The sequence below is a fragment of the Humulus lupulus genome, chromosome 3 (assembly GCF_963169125.1).
Source record: "Humulus lupulus chromosome 3, drHumLupu1.1, whole genome shotgun sequence".
NCBI lineage: Eukaryota > Viridiplantae > Streptophyta > Magnoliopsida > Rosales > Cannabaceae > Humulus > Humulus lupulus.
This window is the reverse complement of record NC_084795.1, coordinates 27,037,914-27,063,405: the sequence shown is the minus strand read 5'-3', so window position 1 is coordinate 27,063,405 and position 25,492 is coordinate 27,037,914. Positions and strand designations below refer to the sequence as shown.

The 25,492-nt window shown below is 41.4% G+C and overlaps 1 long non-coding RNA gene across 1 annotated transcript; it reads left to right on the top strand.

The window, feature by feature from the left end:
* Positions 1-9,974: 9,974 nt before the first annotated feature.
* On the top strand, positions 9,975-10,536 carry LOC133821024 (uncharacterized). The gene is made up of 3 exons (XR_009887267.1): positions 9,975-10,170; positions 10,258-10,342; positions 10,452-10,536. It is a non-coding gene; the product is annotated as an uncharacterized LOC133821024 (long non-coding RNA).
* The last annotated feature ends 14,956 nt before the right edge of the window (positions 10,537-25,492 follow it).

Genomic DNA, 25,492 nt, shown 5'->3' with positions numbered 1-25,492 from the left:
GTGGACACTAATTTTGTCACATCAGTAAGTAAGTATTTTTTAGGGTAAACAATCTCAAAATTCAATTTTTTTTTGTCAGAAAGAAAAAATCAATTTCTTTTTCCTTTTTTTCTTTTAAAATTTATAAAAAAATACTCGGAAAAAAAATAAGCCTTTAACATATTTAAAGCACTTGCCAAAAGTAAAATTTTAATATCAAAACTTATAATTCTTTTTGTTTTCTCTTATTAATAAATTAGGGAATATAAATTAGGGGTGGCAATTTGGGTCACGACACGATGACACGACACGACACGATTAAGGTAAACACGAACATGACACGTTTAATAATCGTGTCGTGTTCGTGTTTGAGTTTTTGACACGTTTAATAATCATGTCGTGTTCGTGTTTACCTTAATCGTGTCGTGTCATAATTGTGTTAGACGCGATAACACGAATAATTTGCATAGGTTTTATGATTTTTTTCATATAGTTATGATTAATCGTGTTATCGTGTTCGTGTCATGTTGACTCGTTTAATAATCGTGTCGTGCTCGTGTTCGTATTCGTATTTGTATTTTTGACACGTTTAATAATCGTATCGTGTTCATGTTTACCTTATTCGTGTCGTGTCATAATCGTGTCGACACGAATCTAACACATTTACACGAATTGTTAGCCCTAATATAAATGCCACATTTTATAATAATTGAAATTATATGTATTTTTTGTTTAATTTATAATTTTTTAAGATTTTTATATTTTTAGAGTGGGAAATGTATACCTTAACTAATTGTCAATAGTTTTACAGAATTAATGACATAATATAAATTATAAACTTTCGCACTTTGAGAATCAATCTTTTTTTTAATAATTTCTTTTTATCAACAATGAATATTGTCTATGGTGAATAACTCAAAGACTATACTTAATGTAAATCATGATTTGTAAAAAATGAAACTAGTATTATGTTGATTTGATGGGTAAGTTATTTAAATTTTATTCAATATTATTATCAATAAATATATTTACTTTTGAACATATACATATATAATTATGAGAAAATTATTTAAATTTAATTTATTATTATTATCAATAAAGATTTTATTTTGAACATATACGTATATACATATATAATTATTAAAAAATTAGTTATTAACAAATACTTTATTTAAATTTAATTCAATATTATTATCAATAAATATATTATCTTGGTCTAGTGTATAATTAATTAATAACCATGAATAATAAATCTTAAGATATCACATCACTCATTTAAGACATATTTATATATATATATAGATAAATAAAGTAGAATTTTGACTATACACTTATCTTTATTTTTGGGCATGGAAAGAACATTCAATAGCGATTAAAATCCTTCTTGAAGTCATTCTAAGTTTTTTTTATCGATTTTTCCTTCTTTTCTTGATCAGGGAAGCCTCTGCGGGCCTTGGCCAATAAAGGTTGTTGTCGTCCATGATGGGAGTGCAAATAAGTGCTTGTTTGATGAAGGAGTAGTGTTTGCGACAAAATCCTTGTCTCCGGTGTCTTTTTACTTTCGGGTGCAGTTTGGTGGGCTCGTGCCTTTTGTCAATAGTGGTAGGGGTGATTCCATTTGAGGCCCGGGGGTTAGAGTGGGTTCGCATAAAGGTGTGAAGTGGGAGGGCTTTGGTTCCTGTTTTGACATGGTGGAGGCTCCGATCTGGGAGTTTGGGAGGCGTTAGGTGGTCTTGATGGGGACAGGGTTGTGGTATTGCTTTGGTTTTGTGTTCTTGAGCCCCTCCTCTTTTTGGACTTGTTGGGTTAAGGTGTTTTAGGGGCGGGTGGGGCGAGAGTTGCAGTTGTGGCAGCGTTGCACTTCTAGATATTGTTTTTAATTATGCTTTGTACCTACTGTAATGTCCCAAAATCCCTAATGTGGCTTAAAGCCTGGATTGGGGGGCCAAGAGGGTCATAATTGATTTATTATGTCATTATGTGATTATATGCATGATTATGTGAGTTATATTATTATATGATGATAAATGCATGCATGTAGGTCCACTTTTCAATGTAAGGGTATTGAAAAGTGGCCCATTGATGGCATAATTGTATATTTTTATGCATGTTTATGATTTATGGATGAGGCCACATTATTATGTGGATATGTTCGAATTATTCGGCATGAGACGATGTTAGAATGTAAATTAGCGGTTTGGTCATAACAGGATTATTTACTGGGCTCGTGGTGAGTCTCGGGGTAATTTGATGCTTAGTACATTACCAGGAATTGCAGAGTAATGGGATATGATTTATTAATTATTTGAGAATATTGGGAATTGGAGAACGTTAATTATGATTAACGGGATTAGACAGGAAATGACGATTTTGCCCTTGGTGGCTGTTAAGGAAATAAATTAGACATGGGGGAATTTTGGTCATTTGACCTAGGATATATTTAAACTAATTGGATGTTTGTATAGGGTAAAAAGTTGAAGCAAAAACATAGTTTTTCTTCCTATTCTCCCGATCATCTTTTCTTTTCTTTCCTTTAGGATTTTTGAAGCTGAGATTGAGGGTTCAAGTTAGGAGATCAAGGCTTGAGGTTCTACGCTAGTGTTCAGCCATTGAAGGGGGTTCAAACCTGAGTTGGATGTAAGGTTTCAGCCATGGTTTTGCTGTTTTATGCTCTATTTTTCGGGTGGTTTTTAGTTGATATTTTGGATTGAATAGATGGGAGTTTGATGAGGTTTTAAATGGTTTAAAGCTTAGGTTTTGTTGGTTGAATGTTGGGTAAGTTGTGGTAACGTTTGGGTGTGATTTCTGGGTTGATTTGATTAGGTTTGTTGCTGGTTTTAATGGAGAAAATGGTAGGGGTGTTGTGTTCGTGGGGTCAAATTGCGACTTGGCCCAGGCAAGTCGTGACCCGCCCCTGGTACCCAGCCAGAGTGCTCTCTGACTTGGGTGCGCGCCATGACTCACTAGGCCAAGTCGCGACCCACCCCTTCCTTTTGTGCCAGGGAGGAGTTTTCAAGGGTTTAGGCTCGGGGGTTCAATTCCTAAGGCTCGGGATCGAATCTATTAACCGTTTTAGTACGAATCGAGGTCCCGGGAGCGATGTTTAGACAATGAACATTTTTATGATTTTTTTTATTAATGGAATTCCATATTTGGTTATGACTAGGTGACCGCTAAGGAACCAAAGGATTGATCATTCTCAAAGGGTCGTTCTTCTATTATTTCACTCTCGAACCAGAGGTAAGAAAACTGCACCCAGTATGTGACATGCATGGTTATTTATGAGGCATGTTGAGTGCTCTATATATGGACATTGATTGCATATTAAATGCTTAACAGTCTTGCTTACTTGTGAGTGTTACTGACTTATTAGTCAGAACCGACAATGGTGTCAGTATTGACTGTGAAGCTGTGACTTATCAGTCAAGTTCGGCAGTGGTATTGAGCACTAGTCGTATGGAATTGACCTATGAGTCAAGAATGGTATTAGCGTGTTTAACGCAAGCCGAAAAGATTAGATCTAATCAACATAAGCATTATCAACATAAGCTTGAAATGCTTGACCGACCTTAAGGTCGATGAAAACAAAAGTGCTTGTCTAGTCTAAAGGCTAGTTACTAAGAGCCAGAGCCAAAAGGCTAAGGTGACCGACACATCACATGGCTTGGGAGCGGATCCCCATAAATAGATTTATTAGCCATCTATTTAAGGAGCAAAGCCCTAGAGATGGACTTATTAGTCATCTATATAGGGAACAGATCCTTAGAGGTTGACTTATTAGTCACATGCACATGTGTGACTGAAATGTCACATGGCTAGGAGGGCGTGGAACCTCAGAGATAGACTTATCAGTCATCTAAGCAGAGATAAACTTATCAGTCATCTATACAGAGATAGAATTATCAGTCATCTACACAAAGATAGACTTATCAGTCATCTACTCAGAGATAGACTTATCAGTCATCTACACAAAGATAGACTTATCAATCATCTACATAAGGATAGACTTATTAGTCATCTATACTGAGTATGACTTATTAGTCATCTATTCAGAGAGAGACTTATTAGTCGTCTACCTCAGAAAGACTTATTGGTCATCTACCTCAGAGTGAGAGACTTACCAGTCATCTACTCAGAGCGCAGGACTCCACAAACATTTATTTGTACGTACTTGCATTCATGAGTAGGGTTATTACTGCTAGGCATGCTTATTATGATTCAGTGACATGTTAGTACCTGTTCATGAGCATAATGAGTTTTCTTGCTGAGCTTTGGCTCACGGGTGCTATGTGGTGTAGGTAAAGGCAAAAGAAAGTTGGACCATCCTTGAGTTGGAGAACTTAGGTGACGATGTGTACATATGCGGCTGCTCGACCACCACGGCCGAGGGTTTAAAGAGGAACTAGGGTTAAACCCTATTTCGTCGCTTAGGTCGGTTGGTTGTAAATATTTTATTGTAATTAACCTTTAAAATATATTTTGGGATTCCAATGTATACAGTAAACGTTTTAGTGAAACGTTGTATCTTTAACCAAAAAAATTTAACCCTAAACTGTTAATCACATTTAGTTACATGATTATGGCCAAATGGCTCGGTTATCGAGTTTAGCACTGTTTAAAATGCACAACGTAATGATCCCTGGGTTGTAGGGTGTTACAGCTAAGGTGACTGACACGTCACATGGCTTGGGAGCGGATCCCCAGAAATGGACTTATTAGCCATCTATTTAAGGAGCAAAACCCTAGAGATGGACTTATTAGTCATCTATACAGGGAACAAATCCTTAGAGGTTGACTTATTAGTCACCTGCACAGTGTGTGACTCCATAGTCACTTATCTGATTAGAGCTACAAGCCCCAACATGATTACCAGAATCATTATTGATATTCACTTATCTGATTGGGCTGCAAGCCCCAGAATGTTTACCATTATCATTTATTAATATTGTATACATGCAGTAATAAGTTTTCTTGCTGAGCCTTGGCTCACGGGTACTATGTGGTGCAGGTAAAGGGAAAGAAAAGCTCACCCAGCCTTGAGTAGAGAGCTTAGGTGGCAATGTGTACATATGCGGCCGCTTGACCACCACGGCCAAGGTGTTTCTCAGGGGAACTAGGGGTTAACCCTATTTTTGCCGCTTAGGTTGGCGGGTTGTAATTTTTACACTGTAATGACCATTTTGGATTGTAAATAACTTTGTAAATACTTTTATGGGCCCGTGTACAATTTTATGTTTTAAATAAAATTTATCCATTCCTTTTGAATCGAGATTTTTCACCTTAGCCTATTAATAACACTTAGATGCACGTTTATAACCAAATGACTCGTTTAGCGAGTTAAGCACTATTTAAAGTTTACAGTAACGGTCTTGCAGTAATTAGGGCATTACAACTTGGTATCAGAGCGTGCCAAGGTCTAGGGTTCCTGTAGACTAGCTGGGCATGTACACTCGCCATTGAAGACAAGCTCGACTCATGGTTTGTGTAATGCCCCAAAATTCCTAATGCGGTTTAATGGTTGGATTTGGGAGCCGGGAGGGCCATAATTGATTTATTATGCCATTAAATGATTATATGCATGTTTATGTGAATTATATTATAATATGATGTTAAATGCATGCATGTGGGTCCACATTTCATCATAAGGGCATTTTGGTAATTTGGCCCATTGAGGGAATAATTGTATATTTGTATGCATGTTTGTGAACTATTTTTGAGGCCACATAATAATGTGGATTTGTTCGAGCCATTCGCCATGAGACGATCTTTGAGTACAGGTTAGCGGTTTGGTCATAACGGGATTAAGTTCGGGGCTCGAGGTGAGTCTCAGGGATATTTGGTGATTAGAGCATTGCCAGGAATTAAAGGGTAACGGGATATGAATTATTGGTATTTGAGAATTTTGAGAATAACGGGAATTGGAGGGTATTAATTATGATTAACGAAATAGGTGGGAAATGACAGATTTACACTTGGGAGCCTTTAGAAGACTTTAAATGACCTAGGGGTAAAAATGTATTTTCACCTTAAGATATAGGGCTGAGCATAAAATCCGAAAAACCGAAAAAACCATGTACACCAACCTACCGAACATCGAAAAAACCAAAACCATTTAAACCGAAAACTGAAAAAACTGCCGACGGTGCAAACCGCCACTATTCGGTCGGTTTTGAAATTTTGGGTGAACCGACCAATAAAACTGAAACCGACCGAACATAATAAAATAATAATATAATATTATATAATTATTAATTATTAAAATTTTTAATAATAAAAAAAAAAACTTAGGGCACTTGTTTTGTTTCGGCTCCTCCTCCCTCCCTCATGCTCATCACTTTCACTTTTTGCAGCCGCCTCTCTCTCACTCACAGAAAGAACAGAGCTCCTCCTCCTTCCTTCTTCCTCTCCTCATCACTTTGCATTACAGCCCATCTCCTCCTTCTTCCTCTCCTCCTCATCACTTGCAACCACCTCTCAAATACCCATCCCAGCCCAAACGAACGGACCGACCACTACTACGACCCACGGCGACTCAGCGGCAGCAACACGGCCCAGCCGCACGACCAGTCGACCACGACCCACGCGACTGCACTGCTTCACTTCAGGTTCACGGACACGGCGACGGGCGGTGGCAACCTACCAGGTATTATATAATGCATTGCTCATTTTATTATTTTTAGTTGCTGTGTTCAGAATCAGAAGTAATGGTATTGTATTGTACATTTAACAAATTGTATTTAAAATCAAACAAGTTGTCTATCATAGGTGAAATGCATATTCAGTTCTCTGTTCTAATTACATTCATTCTTGTAGTAATTTTTGTTTGGTTTGCTTTGGAACTAATAGAGAGTCTAGAGACTTGTTTCGGGTCAATTTTTTGCCCAGAGTGTTGTTTTCTCTCAATGTAATTGAACCTGTATTTGTCTGTTATATGAGTGTTGCCTTTTGGAGTGTACTTATTTATATGAGTACCCCTCTAATGTGATCATTTGGCAGAATATAGTTGCTTTATATTAAACAGGTCTGCTTAATTTCCTAATGAGAGAAACCTTGTTCTGTGTTTTCTTTTCTAAATCGCTATTAGGTGATTCTAGCTTGGAGATTACTCGAATAATAAATATACTAATTGAATAGCAGCATGGGGAGAAGATGCAATGCATTAGAACTCTATAGCTAAATGACTTTAGACTAAGATGTGCATCAAGTATTTGTTAGGGGTATCAACTTTAAACTCTAGCCACTGATTAGCATTTATGATTGATCCTTAATCAGAAATGAAAAGTCTATTCAATTTTCCCATTGTATGATATTTACTACCCAGCAAAAGACTAGACTTGCAGAAAATTAACTGCAGGTTATCTACTTGAACAATTTTGTACAAGCTTATTGTTAACTACCACATTACCAAAACTAGCATAAGGTGATCTCACCAACTTACAATTGAAGAATCAGGAATCAATAAAGGATCACCTTTTTATTGATGAAATGAAATTGACTAGGCACCTATTGTGGCATGTTTATTGTGCATATGTCTGAGTAGTTTTGGTCATGTAAGTCATTAGTACTGTTATTTTTATCAGTAATATTGTCATTTTTTTTATAATATTAGAAACTTGTTTCGGGTCAATTTTTTGCACTGAATTTTCTGTGGAGTCATGCATTTTGCAAATTGATGATTCAGAGACCATATATAAATAAATAAAATTACACTATGTTTGACTTATAAGACTGAAAGTTGAATGTTGATGTGTTTTTTTATAAGTAATAATAATAATAATAATAATAATGAAAAGATAATATGGTGAACCAAATAGTGATGCTTCAAATAATAAGAATAATAATGATGCTTCAAATCATATTATTTGGTGAACCAAATAGTCTCATTTCACAAATTCTTTAGTTCTCATTTATCTTATATTTGTTGCTGAAATTGTGTTTATAAATATGTAAATAGATCGTTAATAAAACATGGATAACGAGGAAAATTTAGAAGGGATGATGGGGGAGTGGTTGGAGTATGCTGAAACTAATTTGTCAAGTTCTTCTGATGGAGAAGAACAAGCGAAGGAAAGGAAGAAAGAGAACGTACGAAAGAAGAGGAATGATCGACAAAATCAAGATAAGGAAAAAGACAAAGAGACCGAGAAAGAGAAAGAGGATAATGAAAAAGAAAAGGAGAAAGAGGTTGAACGACCAGAAAAGAAGCAAAGAGTTGGAAAGAAAACATCGAGCGTGTGGGATCATTACACTATGTTGCCTGATTGTGATCCTAAGAAGCCAAGAGCTGCTTGCAATTATTGTGGCACCGATTATGCGGCTGATACAAAGTTGAATGGGACTAGCACACTATGGGCACATGTGGAGAGAAAGTGTAAGAAGTGTCCTTTCAGTGACTGGGTTGAGCAAAGTAAGAAGCAACAATCAACTATGAATAGATTTACTAAAAAGACAACAACCTGCAATGAAGAAGAAGTTGCTTCAAGTGGGCTACCGCTAAGGTTTAATCAAAATGTTGTTAGGAAAGTGATCGCCGAATATATCATTATGGATGAGTTATCCTTTAGGCACGTGGACGGAAAAGGATTTCAAAAGCTCATTAAACATTTCTTTCCCACATTTCAGTTCCCATCAATATTTACTGTTGCGAGAGATATTTACAATGCGTTTCTAGATCAGAAGAAAGAGTTGAAGTCGATTTTGGTGAAGCACAAAGTGTCGTTGACCACCGATTGTTGGACATCAATCCAGAATATTAGTTATTTGTGTTTGACTACACATTGGGTTGATGATAATTTGAAAATGCAGAAAAGAATTATCAACTTTATCCAAGTTCCTAGCCATAAAGGGGACTTGGTGGGGAAAGAGTTGATAAATTGTCTTAATGAGTGGGGTATCTCCTCAGTTTTTGCAGTGACAGTTGACAATGCCTCCTCAAATGACGTTGCTCTTAGAAAATTGAAGGGGCACTTGTTGGACAAAGACAATACCATTCCATTGAATGGCGAAATGTTTCATATGAGGTGTTCAGCTCATATTTTGAATTTGATAGTATTTGATGGGTTGAAAGAGTTGAATGATGCAATTTCAAGCATTCGAAATGCGATGAGATATGTGCGGTCATCTCCAGCTAGACTGAAAAGATTTAAAGAAAGTTGCAAGGATGCAAACATTGAATCAAAAGCCTTGCTATGCTTGGATGTGGTTACTAGGTGGAACTCCACCTACTTGATGTTAGAATCTGCTATAAAATTCAAGAAAGCTTTTGAGAATTTGGAAGCAGATGCGAACTACACAAAGTACTTTGATGAAGAAAGAATGGATGGTCCACCAACCAACCTAGACTGGGAAAAAGCAGTTGTATTTGTTGAATTTTTGAGGAGATTCTATGATCTTACTAATCGATTTAGTGGGTCATTATATGTCACATCCAATCTATTCCTTCCAGATATTTTGAAGGTTCAAGCTGATTTAACTACTATGGCTTTTAATCCTGATACTTTGTTAGGGGCTATGGCAGTTAGTATGAAACGAAAGTATGACAAGTACTGGGGAAGGATTGAGAAGCTGAATATGTTGGCATTTATTGCCAATATCCTTGATCCAAGGTATAAATTAGAGGTTGTGAATCGTGGTTTCAAATTTGTGTACACTTCAAGTGAGGCTGAAAAAATGATAAAGTTGGTGACAAATACTTTGGCACAGCTGTATGCTTTTTATAAACAACAACAACAACCATCTCAGTCATCTCAAGCTCAACCATCTCAATCTCAGTCTCAGCCATGTCAGCCTGTTATCAATTCCACTACAGAATCATTTCTTCAAGGGCAACTGCAACTTGGTGATGACATTGAAGAAGATGATCTTGAATACTACTTGAGTGATCGTCGTGAGAAACTTGATCCTACCTTTGATATTCTACGATGGTGGAAACAGAATGGATTCAAGTATCCAATAGTTGCGCGCATGGAAAAAGATGTATTGGTTGTTCAGATGTCTACAGTAGCATCTGAATCAGCTTTTTCTACTTGGGGAAGAATCCTAGATTCATTTAGGAGTTCCTTATCCCCGAGGATGGTGGAGGCTTTGATTTGTTCTAAAATTGGTATACTTGTGAGTCTGAAGAGTCTGTTGTGCTTCGACAATACATGGATGAGATTGATGGTTTAGAGGCATGTGAACAAGTTTTTCCAGGTATTTATTTACTTAATAGCTTACTCTAATTGAAATATTATATATATATATATTATAGCTTATTTGTATTAATTGAATATTTGTTAGGTGATGGCTCGTGTATTACCTATGTACCTGAGATCTTGGCGGTGGGTCTGGGAGTGGGACCGATAAGAACAATTGAAATCTCAAGGTAACTAGTTGAATTCTAAGATTGTAGTTTAGTAGCTTTATTTCTCTTAAAAGTACCATGTAGCATGTGTTATATATACATTATAATTTTATTCTTTCTTTTGTCTTAGGAGCAGGTGGTCATGGTTGCTTGATGCAGGCCATGAAATGAATGAATGCTGGATTTTGGATTGGACTTTGCTTTCTATCTGTTCTTTTGAAATTTGAACTTGATTTGTGTTGTTGTTGTAGTCGATTAGACTTAGATTTAATTTGTGTTGTAATGGACTATGGACTTTAAGATTAAACTTTAATCATGTGTTGAGATTTGTGGTTGTAGTCTTTTTGTTTTAAATTTTAATTGGGTTGTGTCTTGGATTGAACTAATAGATATTGGAGTATTAGACTTTTGATGATGTGTTGTGATTTGAGATTATGTTATGCTCTTATGGACTTTTAATTATGTTTCAAACTTTAAAATTTGCAAATGTAATTATGTTATATATATTTATGTTTTAAAAATGCACAAAAATGGATTCCAACAATCTAAATTTTTTAATTTTTTAACTAAAACTTTCAAAAAAATAAAAATAAATAAATAATCAATTCGGTTTGGTCGGTTTAACCGACCAAACCGCGGTCCAAAACGGTAGGTTTTTTTTTAAACTGGTTTGGTTCGGTCGGTTTTTGGATTGCACCAATCCTAATCGAAAACCGAATTCTGGATTTTTTGTTGTGAAAAAACCGCCCAAACCGATCGATGCTCACCCCTACTAAGATATACTTAAGCCATTGAAGGTTGTAGAAGCTTAGCCAAAACAGAGTATCAAGAGTTCCTCTCCCGTACATCATTTCCTTCTTTTTTCTTCTTGGATTTTTGAGCTTCCTTTGAGGATTCAAGCTAGGGAAATGGATCTTGGGGCTTAGGATTGTGCTCCACCATTGAAGATGGTTCTAAACTAAGCTTGAGGTAAGTTTCTAGCCATTAAAACTCTAGCTTTGCTCTGTTTTTGTTTTGTATTTCTGCTTGGATTTCTAGGTTGGATAATGGGAATTGATGGAAGTTTTTGGCTAAGGTTACTTGGGTTATGATGCCTAGAACATGTGTAGATGGTTTTTGGGTTCATTTGGGACTTAAAATGAGGTTTGGAAGATTTTGGTTCAGGTTGGAAATGGTGGTGTCGAAGGGGGGAAGAACCAGGGCATTTCTGCCTGGTTGTAGCACTACAGTGCCCATCAAGTTCACTTGTGCATGACACTGACTAATTAGTCAGATTTGGCAATGGTGTCAGTATTAACTGTGAAGCTGTGACTCACTAGTCAAGTTCGGCAGTAGTACTGAGCACTAGTCATATGGTATTGGCTAATAAGTCAAGAACGGTCTTAGCGTGTTTAACACAAACCAACAAAGATTAGATCTAATCGACATCTGCATTATATGACTTATCATGAGCATTAATGCCAGACCGACTTCAAGTTTGATGAAAACTAAAAGCGCTTGTCTAGCCTATGGCTAATCACTTAGAGCCAGGGACAGAAGGCCCATGTGACTGCATTGTCGCATGGCTATGGGTGCTGAGCCTGTAGTGACTCACTCATCTGTTTAAGCTAGTGACTTACTCATCAGTCACTCATCTGGTTTACGTTAGTGACTTGCTCATCAGTCACTCATTTGATTAGGGCTATAAGACCCATCATGGTTAAATAGAACCTTAAAGTGTTATTTACTCATCTGTTCAGGGCTATAAGCTCTGTATGATTATCATGATCACCATTTGATATTATTTACATGCAGTAATGAGTTTTCTTGCTGGGCTTTAGCTCATGGGTGTTATGTGGTGCAGGTAAAGGGAAAGAAAAGCTCACCCAGCCTTGAGTGGAGAGCTTAGGTGGTGATGTGTACATATGCGGCCGCTTGACCGCCACGGCCAAGGAGTTTCTCAGAGGAACTAGGGGGTTAACCCTATTTTTGCAGCTTAGGTCGGCGGGTTGTAAATTTTACACACTAATGACCGTTTTGTATTGTAAATAACTTGTAAACGCTTTTATGGGCCCATGAACAGTTTTATGTTTTAAATAAAATATATTCTTTCCTTTTTGATTGGTTTTTCACCTTAACTTATTAATAACACCTAGCTACATGTTTATAACTAAAGAACTCGATTAGCGAGTTAAGCACAGTTCAAAGTTCACAGTACCGGTCTTGGAGTAACCAGGGCATTACAGTGTGGTAATTATTTATGTGGTTATATGTTTAATTGTTTAAATAGAATATAAATGCTTTACCTGCTTACATGAGATATATTGATAAGGCTGGGCCTAGACTACTGAATCATAAGCAAGAACATGCTTATTAGTACTGATATTGCTAGAACATGCTTATTAGTATTGTTAATCGTTGAACTATTAACTGATAAGTGTTAAATGCTATGATCATGTATCCATTTGTTTATCTCCATGATTGTGGAATATGGATGATTATCTGTTTGATCTTGGACCGTGAGACGGCAAGATGTATAATTATCACTACCTAACTGGCCGCATTGACTATTGCAGCAAGGTTTAAGTTATAAGAAAAATTCCAAGATAAACAGATTCATCAGTTGGTCAGGAAGACCAGGACCAGAATAATAGACAGGGTCAAGAGAATGACTAGAGTCAGATTTCTCAACCAGCTCCTGATAACTGGCAGCAGCTGTTTGCTAACTTACAGGCCATAGTATTGAGGCAGGAAGAAGAAATCCGCCTCTTCAGACAACAACAAGTTCCTGCAGGGAACAGTTTATCAGAGGCACCACCTGTAGCGGTGCCAACAGTTAAGCATTTGCCAGAGGCTGGAAGTAAATGAGAACCTCTTTATGAAAGGTTCAGGAAACAGCAACCTCTAGTTTTTGAGGATAGTGCAGATCCAGCTAAGGTAAAGCAGTGGATGAGCATGATTACCACCATCCTTGACTTTATGAGGGTGTCTGGTAATGAGAGGGTGGCCTGTGCCACGTACATGTTTCGGGAGGATGCCCGAATTTGGTGGGAAGTGATATCCCAGACCAAAAATATCAATGCCCTGAGTTAGGAAGAGTTTCAGACTCTGTTCAACGAAAAGTATTACAATGATGCAATCAGGGCTGTAAAGGCTAAAGAGTTTATTAGATTACTTCAAGGGAGTTTGTCAGTGATTGAATATGCTCTAAAGTTTGATAAATTGGCAAAGTTTTCCATGGAGCTGGTGCCCAATGATGGGACCAAGAGGGAGAGGTTACCCTAGGGGCTATATCCTAGATTAGCCCGGGATGTTCGTATCACCACCGTGGCTGGAGTTACTACTTATGCACAGGTGGTGGAAAAGGCGCTCACAACTGAGAGCGCAGAGAACATGATCTGGCGGGACAATGTAGCCAGAAGAGAGTTGAGGAGGATAGGTCCTCCATTTGTGGGTTCAGGTAGGGGCGGAGGCCCCAGTGATCATAAGAGGAAGGTTCCTGATACTTTCCCATCTCTAGGTCTTGATAGGCGACCACGTGGTATTCCAATGGGCTGCCAGGGTGGCAGTGAAGCCTGGAGGACTTATCTGGAGTGCCCTAGGTGCAAGAGACACTATTTGGGGGAGTGTAGGGCAAAGGCTTACTTTTTATGTGGGGCAGTGGGACATCTCAAGAAAGATTTCCCAAAAGCAAGAAAGGAAGAACCCAGGAAGGCGGACAGCTTGGCCCCAACTCGAGTGTTCGCATCAACTCAAGCAGAAGCTGAGGCTTCACCCTCAGTAGTTTCAGGTCAGCTTTTTAGTGCTGGAACCCCTTATACTGTTTTGATTGATTCTGATGCTACACATTATTTTTTTACTAGTAGAATTATTGATAAACTGTGTAGACCATGTGATTATTATGTTGTGGGGTTCGATACCTTACCCACAAAAGAGTTAGTAGTATCCAGGAGATGGGTCAGATCTTTTCCAGTGACAATGGAGGGGAGAGAGTTGTTAGTTGATGTGATAGAGTTAGTTATGACTGACTTTGACATGATTCTGGGTATGGATTGGTTAGTGAAGTATGGGGCAAGCATAGATTGCAGAAGGAAGATGGTAACCTTTGAGCCTGAAGGTGGACATCCTTTTGTATTTGTTGGCACTTGCATGGACCCCGTATACCTATGATATCTGTTTTGAGGGCTAAAGATCTATTGCAAGGAGGTTGCATAAGATTCTTAGCCAGTGTGGCGGACACCACTTAGGTTGTTTACCCATAATTGGCTATTGATGATGTGGCAAAGCCAATTATGAAGGGCAAAGGTGCTGTTCGGCTATCGACCAGAAGCACACCTCATCGTCAGTGTTAATTTTTTATACGACCAGGCTGATCGTGAAGTCTGATTTATTTCATTCTTAAGTTGTAATCTAATATTAACTGCATTTGAATATTTCTTCATAATTATCCTTGATACACGATTATTAAGGAAAGATAGGACACGTTAGCATGTGTAACCCTCCTTGAGCCTATAAATATGCATGAAATAGCTTAAGGAAGAGACTTTTTGATTCATGAGCTTTTTTGCTTAATATTGAGAGAGAAAGAGCTATAGTGATTGTTCATAGTTCTATTGTAATCCTTCCAAGGTTTGTGAAACTCAAAGAACCTTAGTTCTTTGATCATGACTTTGAAGTTCAATAATAACAATACACTAAGTGGACGTAGGTTGTTACCAATCATTGGGGCCGAACCACTATAATTCCTTGGTGTTTTTTCCCTTTTCATTAGATTATCTTTTCAAGTGTCGTTCCATATTTTGTCATATATTTGACTCCGTGTCGTTGGCCAATTCGAGGGTCAACATTCTGGTGCTTTCGTTGAGAGCTTGTGAAAGAATCTAATGGCAAAATCATCCAAGAGGACCGGACACGCCACTGGCGCTGCATCATCCCAGCCTCCTCCCCCAAATGTGGCTGAGGACGAACCACATTTGGAGTTTGATGAGGAGGAGTTAGATTCTGAAACACTGAAGGCAACGCTGGGGGTGTTGCAGGATGAGCTGCCCAATCTGAGGGCCAATCAAGAGAATGCTACAGAGATAATGGCGTCGCAGCAAAGAGAAATAGAATGCCAACGTCAGAAGCTGAGCGAGCGGCAGGCTGAGATGGATCGTCGGCAGAGGGATGCCATGGCCGCCCTTGAAGCAGCCATCCAACTGGCTAGGAATCAGGCTGCGCCAGCCTCCCAGCCAGATTAGCCACCAAACGGTGGCCGCCCTTGAAGCAGCCATCCAGCTGGCTAGGACTCAGGCTGCGCCAGCCTCCCAGCCAGATCAGCCACCAAACGGGCCGCCTCAAAGGGGTCCCAATCCTAGCCCTCCGCTCCAGCCGGAAAGCCCTCAAAGGCCGGAGCAGCCGCCTGTGGCTCAGGATGGTGTGCCACCTAGGGATCTTAAGCACCAGCCTCCATCTCAGGCTGGTTGAGGCAATCCCCAGCGCCCGAGGCAGAATAGGGCTGGGCAACCGCCCCTCAGCCCTAGACGCCCAGGGGATGAAGAGCCGAATTTACCGAGCAGGGGGCAGCGTCCTTTTGCCAACAGGAGGAACTCCGAGACAGGCTCTGCGGTCAGGGGCCCCCATGGAATAACAATGCCTGGGGACCCACCGACCAGCGCAGGCCTCCCCCTGACGCTCGAGAAATGCCAGCCCGAGGAGGAAACAAAGTGAATAGCTAGTCACACCATAGTCAGCCACAATTCAGAGATGGCCACGACTACAATGAAGTCGATTCCGGCAGAAGAAATGTTGGTCAGAGAAACGAAGAAAGAGGTGGAGGCAGGATCCCCCCACCTAGAGAGGACCGACCAGCGGGCCATAACGCTGGGGGGCAGCCCAGGCAGCAGAACATCTTTAGTCGGCTGGGAGCTAGCGAGAAGAGATGAAGAGACGGTGATCTGAGGGACGTACTTAACAACTGTCGTGAAAGGCACAATGAGTACGTTCCCTCGGCACCAGTGGCCCCAGCAATCCCAGAAGCTGTTCAGGCTCAGATCGATGCTCTGAACCAGGCGGTACAACAGCTGGTCGGGGGCGAACATCCCACATTGAGTACGATCGAAGGAGAGGCACCCCCTTCGTACAGAGGATTGCTATGGCTGAAACCCCCAATAAATTCAAGATGCCAACACTGCCAAATTTTGACTGGTATGGAGACTCGGTATCTCACGTTAATAAGTTTGAGATACAAATGGATATACAAAAGGTGTCAGAAGATGCCCACTACCGCATCTTCCCTACAACACTGTCTGACACCGCCCAGGAGTGGTTTTTTAAGTTCCCTCCTGCTAGTATAGTATCATGGGAAATGTTTGTAAAGGATTTTCACAGACAGTTCTATGCGAGTCGTGTACACCCCACTAAAGCCAACCAGCTGGTCGAGATACGCCAGAAAGAGGGAAAGCCCTTGAAGGAGTATGTTTAGCGCTTCATGCGAGCTGCAGCTAGAGCCAAGATTGTGGGCGATGAAGGTAAGATGATGGCCCTAACTGCTGGGGTCAGGCGCCATTCACCCCTCTGGAGCAGCCTCAGAAAGAATGGGGTAAGGAGCACAAAAGAGTTCTTAGATCGAGCTGATCGGTACATCAAGCTCAAAGACGCGATTGCCAACAAAGGGAAATCGCCAACAAAAGACAAGGGGCCCAAGGAAGAACCCACCAAAGCCGCCAACGGGTTGGAAAAACCCAATGGCAATGGAAAAGGCAACGGGAATGGCAATGGTAGAAATGGTGGAAAGCGGGCGAGCAATGAATCCTCGACCTCCGAGAGTAAGCGCCCCAAAGGCAATCGGTATGAACCGAGATTCACCAACTACACTGCCCTTATCGAAAGTCCAGCTGAGGTCTACCAGGTGACCAGCTCAAGCGTGCCTTGAGCCTTACAAATGACCCGCACCTATAAGGAAAGATATCTCCAAGAGAGATACAACAAATTTTTTTCATTTTCACAACGACTACAGGCACGACACCAACGAGTGTAACCAGCTGAAGGACGAGATTGAGTTCCTGATAAGGCAGGGACATTTAAGAAGATATGTGCGAGCCACAGGAGGTTCTCAGCAAGAGGCTCAATGTGGCAACGAGCAGGCGCCTGAACACCAACGCTCGCCACCTTTACAGCCAGCTCCTGTGGCAGGCACTCTACTCACCATCTGTGGAGGCTCGCATCTTGTAGGAGATAGTGGGAAGGCAAGGGAACGATACGCTTGAACCCTGCGCCATGACCAGGACATTGAGATGATGAGTGTCGAGGATTGAGCACCAAAAAAGGCTTGAACAAAGGAGGAACTGATAACCTTCTCTGACGACGACGCCCAGCACGTGCGATTCCCACACTCTGATCCGCTGGTCGTGGACGTGCAGATTTCCAACATGATGGTGAAAAGGGTGTTGGTTGATACAGGAAGTTCGGTCAACATCCTATACAAGTCTTCACTGGAAAGAATGAAGTTGTCCATGAAGGACCTGGAGCCATGCAACCAAACCATTTATGGTTTCTCCGGAGAAGGGATTGCCCCGACAGGGTCAATTAGACTCCCAATTATGGCAGGCACCGCACCTGCTAATAGGACATTACTCACTACTTTTATAGTAGTTGATTGTCCTTCAGCATACAATGCTGTAATTGGGAGACCAATTTTGGTCGACCTACGAGCTGTCACCTCGATATGGCACCTCGCCATGAAATTCCCAACAGACGCAGGGATATGGTGCGTGTTGGGAAATCAGCGGGAAGCAAGGGAGTGCTACAATGCCTCGATCACCAATGCAAAGAAGGGTGTATCGAGAGATGCCACTGGAAAGGAGTTGCAAATGGCGACTGATGTTCAGGCCCACTCAGGTGATAATGTCACCAAATAGGGCGTTGCCCAAAGTGAGGACAGGGACTTAGATCCTCGCTTTGGGGATTTTGAAGAAGAAGTGGGACCCATCGAGGACCTTGAAGAGATCCAACTCGATGAAGAAAATCCAACCAGAGTTGTGAAAGTCTGTAAAAACTTAGAGACAACGACAAAACAAGCACTGGTGGAGGTTTTTTCCTGGTCGCACAAAGACATGGTCGGGATAGATCATGCAGTCATCAGCCATGTCCTAAACATCGACAAGAGTTTTTCACCAGTGCAACAAAAAAGAAGGCTTCTCGACAAAGATAGATCAAGGGCCTTAAAAGAGGAAGTCGAGAAGCTAAGGGAGAATGGGTTCATCAAGGTGGCGTTTTATCCATCGTGGGTCTCTAATCCCGTACTAGTGCCCAAGCTGAATGGAAAGTGGCGTACGTGTGGGGATTTTACAGACCTAAATAAAGCCTGCCCCAAAGATTGTTTCCCACTCCTAAGGATCGACCAGCTGGTCGATGCCACTGCAGGACATGAGATCCTCTCATTTATGGATGCGTACTCTAGGTATAATCAAATTAGTATGCATCCCCCTGATGAAGATCACACTAGCTTTCGGACTGATACAGGGCTCTACTGTTACAAAGTGATGCCCTTCGGTTTGAAAAACGCTGGTGCGACTTACCAGCGACTCGTTAAGCACATGTTTAAGGAGCTAATCAGCACGAACATGGAGGTCTATGTCGACGACATGCTGGTCAAGTCAAAGAAAGCAGAAGGGCATGTAAGGGATTTGCAGGAGTGCTTCAACGTCTTGAACAAATATCAGATGAAGCTAAATCCCCTTAAATGCTCCTTCGGAGTAGGATCAGGGAAGTTCTTGGGATTTATAGTTAACTCGAGAGGAATTGAAGCCAATCCCAAGAAAATTAAATCCCTGATCGATATGAAATCACCAGCAAAGATTAAGGATGTTTAAAGCTTAACCGGAAGAATTGCCGCTCTAAGTAGATTCATTTTGAAGTCAACAGATAAATGCGTCCCATTCTTTAATCTACTTAGGGGCAATAAAAAGTTTGAATGGAAAGAGGAGTGCGAACAGGCTTTTCAAGCGCTAAAAACACATATGGCGCAACCACCCATCCTGTCAAAGCTAGTCGATAAAGAAACTTTATTCATCTACCTGGCGATCACGGAATACGCTGCTAGTGCCGTTTTAGTAAAGGAAGAAGAAGGCGTGCAGAAGGCTGTTTACTATGTAAGCAAAAGGCTGATTGGAGCAGAATAGCAGTACCCGCCCATCGAGAAGCTAGCCTATTGCCTAGTTTTGGCCTCCAGGAAGCTGCGGCCTTACTTTCAAGCTCATCCAATTACGGTCTTGACCGACCAGCCTCTTCGACAAGTCCTACAAAAATCAGAGGCTGCGGGTAGATTGTTAAAATGGGCAGTCAAACTTGGGCAGTTCGGCATATCTTACTTACCGCGAGCAGCGATAAAAGGACAAACCCTGGCTGACTTCATTGCAGAATTCACTAAACTTACGAATGGCGAGCAGATTGAAGAGCCTGACGAGCCTGAATGTCAAAGCCAAGCACCCACGTGGAAATTATTTACAGATGGTTCTTCTAACGAGTGCCACGCTGGGGCAGGAGTGATATTGATAACGCCGGAGGGGCACCATTTTCACTGCGCAATCAGATTTGACTTCACTGCTTCTAACAATGAGGCCGAGTATGAAGCACTACTCGCTGGATTGCGGTTAGCCAGGGACATGAATATAAAAGTTCTTGACATTTACAGTGATTCTCAGCTGGTGGTGAATCAAGTCATAGGAGAGTACCAAGGCCAAGGTTTAAAGATGGTTGCCTACTTGAACAAAACAAAGGATTTGTTTGCACAGTTTGATAAGTACACCCTTCAGCAGGTACCTCACGACCAGAATTCGAACGCTGATGCTTTGGCCAAACTAGCAAGTGCAAAAGATGCTGATACTATGAACATAGTGCCAATTGAATGACTATCTGTACCAAGCATCCGAGCAGAGGAGAGCACTCTGGTGATCCAGATGGCGGATACGTGGATGGCACCATACGTAGAGTATCTGACGCAAGGCGTGTTACCAACGAAAAGAAACAAAGCCAGGACCCTTCAGCGGCAAGCTGCTAGGTATATCCTGGTCGATGGAATCTTGTACCGAAGGGGATACTCAATGTCACTCCTCAAATGTATTACAAAGGAGAAAGCCAAAGAATTGATGAAAGATGTGCACGAAGGATTTTTTGGAGACCACGCTGGGGGGCAGAGTTTGTCAAAAAATATCCTAAGGCAAGGATATTTTTGGCCAACGATGAATGAAGACTTGATGGAATTCGTGCGAAAGTGTGACAAATTCCAAAGATTCTCCAAAATCCCACGAGTAGCCCCTAATGAGCTTAAGCAGATGCAAAGCCCATGGCCGTTTGCAGTTTGGGGTATCGACCTAATCAGATCTTTGCCCACGGGAAAAGGCGGTGTCAAATATGCTGTGGTTGCCGTCGACTACTTCACCTAGTGGGCCGAAGTTAAACCGCTTGCAACCATAACGACCAAGAAAGTGATGGATTTCGTGATAAAAAACATCATTTGTCGCTATGGATTGCTAAGGAAGATCGTCTCGGATAACGGTACCCAGTTTGACAGTGATTTATTCACGGACTTCTGCGAGCGGCATGGTATTATTAAGAGCTTCTCTTCAGTCACTCATCCCCAAGCAAATGGACAAGTTGAAGCAGTCAACAAAACGCTGAAGGACACACTGAAGAAAAGACTAGAAGAAGCTAAGGGGGTGTGGCTAGAACAATTGCCTGAAGTATTTTGGTCATACAGAACTTCCCACCGAACAGCAACGGGTCATACTCCGTTCTCTTTGACTTATGGATATGAAGCTATGTTGCCTGTTGAGTTAGATCTGCCTTCACATCGTAGATTAGCGTACGACCAAGGCTCAAACAGCCAGCTATTGATGGAATCCCTCGACCTGATCGATGAGAAATGTGAGCAAGCTCAACTCCGAGTAGCTGCGTACCAGCAAAAGGTCACCCGATATTTCAACTCTAAAGTGTGAGAAAGAAAGTTCAGCGTTGGATATCTTGTACTTCGAAGAGTTTTTCTAAACACCTATGACCAAGCTGTTGGAGTACTCGGACCTAATTGGGAAGGGCCATACCAGATTGAAGAAGTCCTTCACCCAGGCACCTATAAACTTGCTCCTTAAACGGAGATCTCATTCCTCGCTATTGGAATGGAGAACACTTGTGCAAGTACTATCAATAAACAATTCTTCTTAAAGAATTGGCTTGTATTAATTTTACTTTTTACAAGTTTTGAAAAAGGGTTGGTCATTTTATGTGACCGATCGCTTATAAGTGTAAGATCTTATTGATCACTCGTACAGACATGAGTCTTCCATTTATTACGAGAAATATAAGGGATTGTGCACAGCCAGTCATTTCTTGCCAATTATTGTATTTATTACAAGTATTTGCTCATTACATGTGTTGTTTTGCTGTATTACAATTTCAATTATTTTGCTCCGAGCAACATTGTTCAAACAGGTTTTGGTCAAGGCAAGTGACTAAGGACCTAAAGCTCCTCGATCACTTGGGGGGCATATAAGGTACAAGTAAGCAAAGCATATCATTAAAAGGTATGTAAACACATGAGCAAAATAAGTGAAAGCATGCTAGGGTACTTAGAGTATTTTTTCAAAATTTTGTATTTTGTTAAATCAAACCAAAATGCTATGCTAAGTTCGGTCATGCGAACATATATTATAATAAAATAAAAATATGTTATAATATAAAAAATGTATTACTTTACACCGAGAGCAGTACTGCTTGGATGTAATTGTCTGATTAAAAGGAAAATAGTTGCCCACACAGCAATAAAAAATGAATGTCTTTACATTACGACCCGTAGGTCGTGTACTTGAAAGATTAAAAGAAATAGCAGACTACGAAGCTGGAGGATCTTGAGGGATACCCTAGTCGACGACATCTGCAGTTTCATTGTCCGCCCCGTCCATGCCAGTCGCCAAGGAGATTTCGGGCGAGGGAGATACCCTTGCCCTCTCCTCTTCTGCCAGTCGAGCAACGCAGTGGGCTATCTCGGCTTGCCTTGTGCGCTTAGGAAGGTAGCTGAAGTCCACCCCTTGGTTGTGTTTCCAGAAGTCATAAAAACACTTACTCATGGCATTCTTGTACCTTTCCAAATTATTGGCATTGGCTTTTTCAAGCTCCTTGATTCGGCCCTCCAAAGTTGTAGTCTCCTGTCTGCTCGCGGTCAAGTCCTCTTCAAGCTTCTTAGCCGCACGGTAATTGACACGGTTAGACTCCTTGAATTTGTCTCTCTGCTCGACGACCTTATCCAGAGCACTTTGCTTCTCCTTCAACTCCTCAACCAGTTTGTTCTTCTCTCCGATCATCGCCTCAATCTGTTCAGCGTATTTCGCTTCGGCAGCTTTGAGTTCGTCAGCATGCCATTGCCCCAAAGATTTGGACTGCTCGGTGACGGCGCCTGAGCGTAGCCGGTTGGCAGTAAGGGTTAGAAATGCTTGCGATCAGAGCAAAGATTAGACTGACTGTAGAGTATAAAGGAAGCTGTCTCCAAAGAAAAAGATAACTTACACTGGAAAATTCATTCAAGGCGCGGGTTAGGATCTGGTTGACGTCCATTGTCTCAGCCGCAGCCATTGCCTCTCGGCAGCGATTGTTCTTCACAATTTTTGCGACCCTGTCTTTGACCGATCTGAAGGCACGACCATCAGTGGAAGCAGCACCAGCTTGCTGAGTCTGATCAGTTGGGGCTGGTGGAGATGGTGTCGACCCGGCAAAAGCAGGGGAAATATGCTGCTCGAGAGGAGAAGAGAGTGGTGTTGCATTGGCTGTGGATCCGTCCTCTGGGAGGCCTGTAGTGCAAGACTTCTTAGCCTGAGGCATTTTACTGCTTTCTCCGGGATGCCTCTTGCTCACTTTCTTTTTGCTCGAGGGAGCTTCGGGAGCCTCAGGGGCGCTGTGTATGTCGAACACGCAATAAGAGTCCTTACCTGGAAAAGAAGCAAATATTCGAACAGTGAGATAGTATAAACAATTAAGTATGTTATGTCAGGAAAAGAAACAAAGACAATTGTAAGTGAAATACCCGAGCTATCATTACTGGTCGCTACATTATATACTTTACTAGTCTTACACTCACTCTCTGGCATGAAGAAGGTTGAATCTAAATCTAGAGCGTACTTAAAATTGCCACCCCCATCAAATAAGTGACAGGGAATTAGCAAGCTATCTAAGAGCGAGAGATTAGTACCGTTCTCGTCCGAAGATTCGTTGAGGGGCTCGAGAGGTTCGGTGGCCTTCTTTTTCCCTTTTCCCTTTGGGGCGGGGGGAGCAGCAGCCCACGGGGTGCTGGAAGGTTCCCTGATTGTTACTTCAGTGGCCCTCCTCAGAAGGGTTTGTTCCACGTTCGAGTACTGCTCGGGAACTTCTCTGCTAGTAGCACTCCCCGTTGTTGACTCCCTCATGTCCTGATGAGGGGCCAAAAGGCCGACCAGCCTAAGGTTAGCCTCTGTGACCACATGCTTGACACTTTTCTCCACATCAGTCATACTAGTCAAGAGGGCTGATCTTAACTACATGTCAGGAGTGGGGTCGGGTCGCAGCCATGGGCCTAAAAGGCATTAAAATTCTAAGAAAGTATAGAGGAAAAAATAAAGAAAGATTAACGATCAGGGGTACAAAAGTGTTACCTCCTTGAGTAAAGGCCAGATTGTTCGCGACCATGTCAGTCGTAAGGAAATACTCCTGGTAATACCTCTCCACGTTCGATATGTGAGTGGTATCGGTCAGGAAGGTGCGCCTTATTTCTTGATGACAAAAATGAAAAAACCCCGTACCTTCTTGGTTGGGGTTAGACTTGAGGTCAAATAGATAATTAACCTCATGGGGTGTTGGTACAGGCCATTTTTTTTGGCTATATAGGATATAGAGTGCTGCGAGCTATACCCATTGGGAGTTATTTGGAAAGGGGTGACCCCGAAGTAGTTGGCCACCCCTTGGAAGAATGGATGAAGAGGCAAGGTAGCCCCTACCTCAATATGGTATCTCGACCAGGCGCTGAAAGCACCTCCGGGCAAGTTCGCCCATTGGTCTTGATTGGGTTGAACTAATGCCACCACCGGGAGTCCATATTTTCTAATGTAGTTGGCGATCATCCTGATCGTCACCCGACTCTCAGGTACAACATACCATTCAACATCTGGTTGAATGGAATCTCAGGGCTGAGCATGGGTTTGGATATTGGGGTCAGGAATATTTTCTGCTCGACCACTAGTCAAGGGAATTTCAGCCCGAGGAGCAAGCTGATTTGAAGGATTGGGAGTTTTCCTTTTCTGGGCTGTAGTTTTTGCTCGAGCCATATTTTGGATGAGGATAGATGGAGTGTTTGAAGTGGCGAGAGAAAAGGGAATTTCAGGTATCAGCGATAACGGTTGCTCCTTGTCCTCAAGCAGCTGAGCTAGTAGGTCGTCGTCGATGGGTCTTTCTCCTCCCCACGGATCTTGCATAAAAGATGCGAACAGAGAAAGGGGGAGACAAGACGTAAAGCTTAGAAGCTTGTGTTGAAAGTTGGAATAACGTTGCTCGTGTATACGACCAGCAACATTCTAACAGAAACACTAAGTTCTACACGAGCAGTTTGAAAAGTGGAAGTAAAAAGTTTTTCAAGAAAAAGCTTTTTCGACTCCGAAAGGGCGGAAAAAACCCAGTTTTTCACCTAGCTTAAAAATCAAATTTTTACTTCGATTTTACGCCCTAAATCTACAATCTCAACTACCAAATTGGCTCCTAACTCCTACGGAACAATATTTCACTACCCTATCTATCATCTGTCAACATGCAAACAATCCCCATACATTTTCAGCCAAGAACACGAAAGGGTTCAGAGATGAAAGCGAGTGTAAGGCAGTTTCGTATGGTAACTCAAAAGACAAGAAAGTTCGTGAAACTTACTCAGATAAAGATTGAAGTCTGAAGGTGAAAGCTTTTGAACGTCCGAGCGTAGATGCTTGAAAATTTCAGGGCTCTAGAGCACGAGTTCTTCAATGTTCTTCAAGAAGGCAAAAGTAGGTAAAGGGTAAAAATGATAACTTGGGGGTTATTTATAAAGACCAAGGCACGATAAGAGAGGTAATCATGAGTTACTTTTTCTGAGTATGGGGAAGTGAAATGGTCATTGGACACATTCTTGGGAAACTAAAAAGACCTGATTAGACATGATTGGTCACC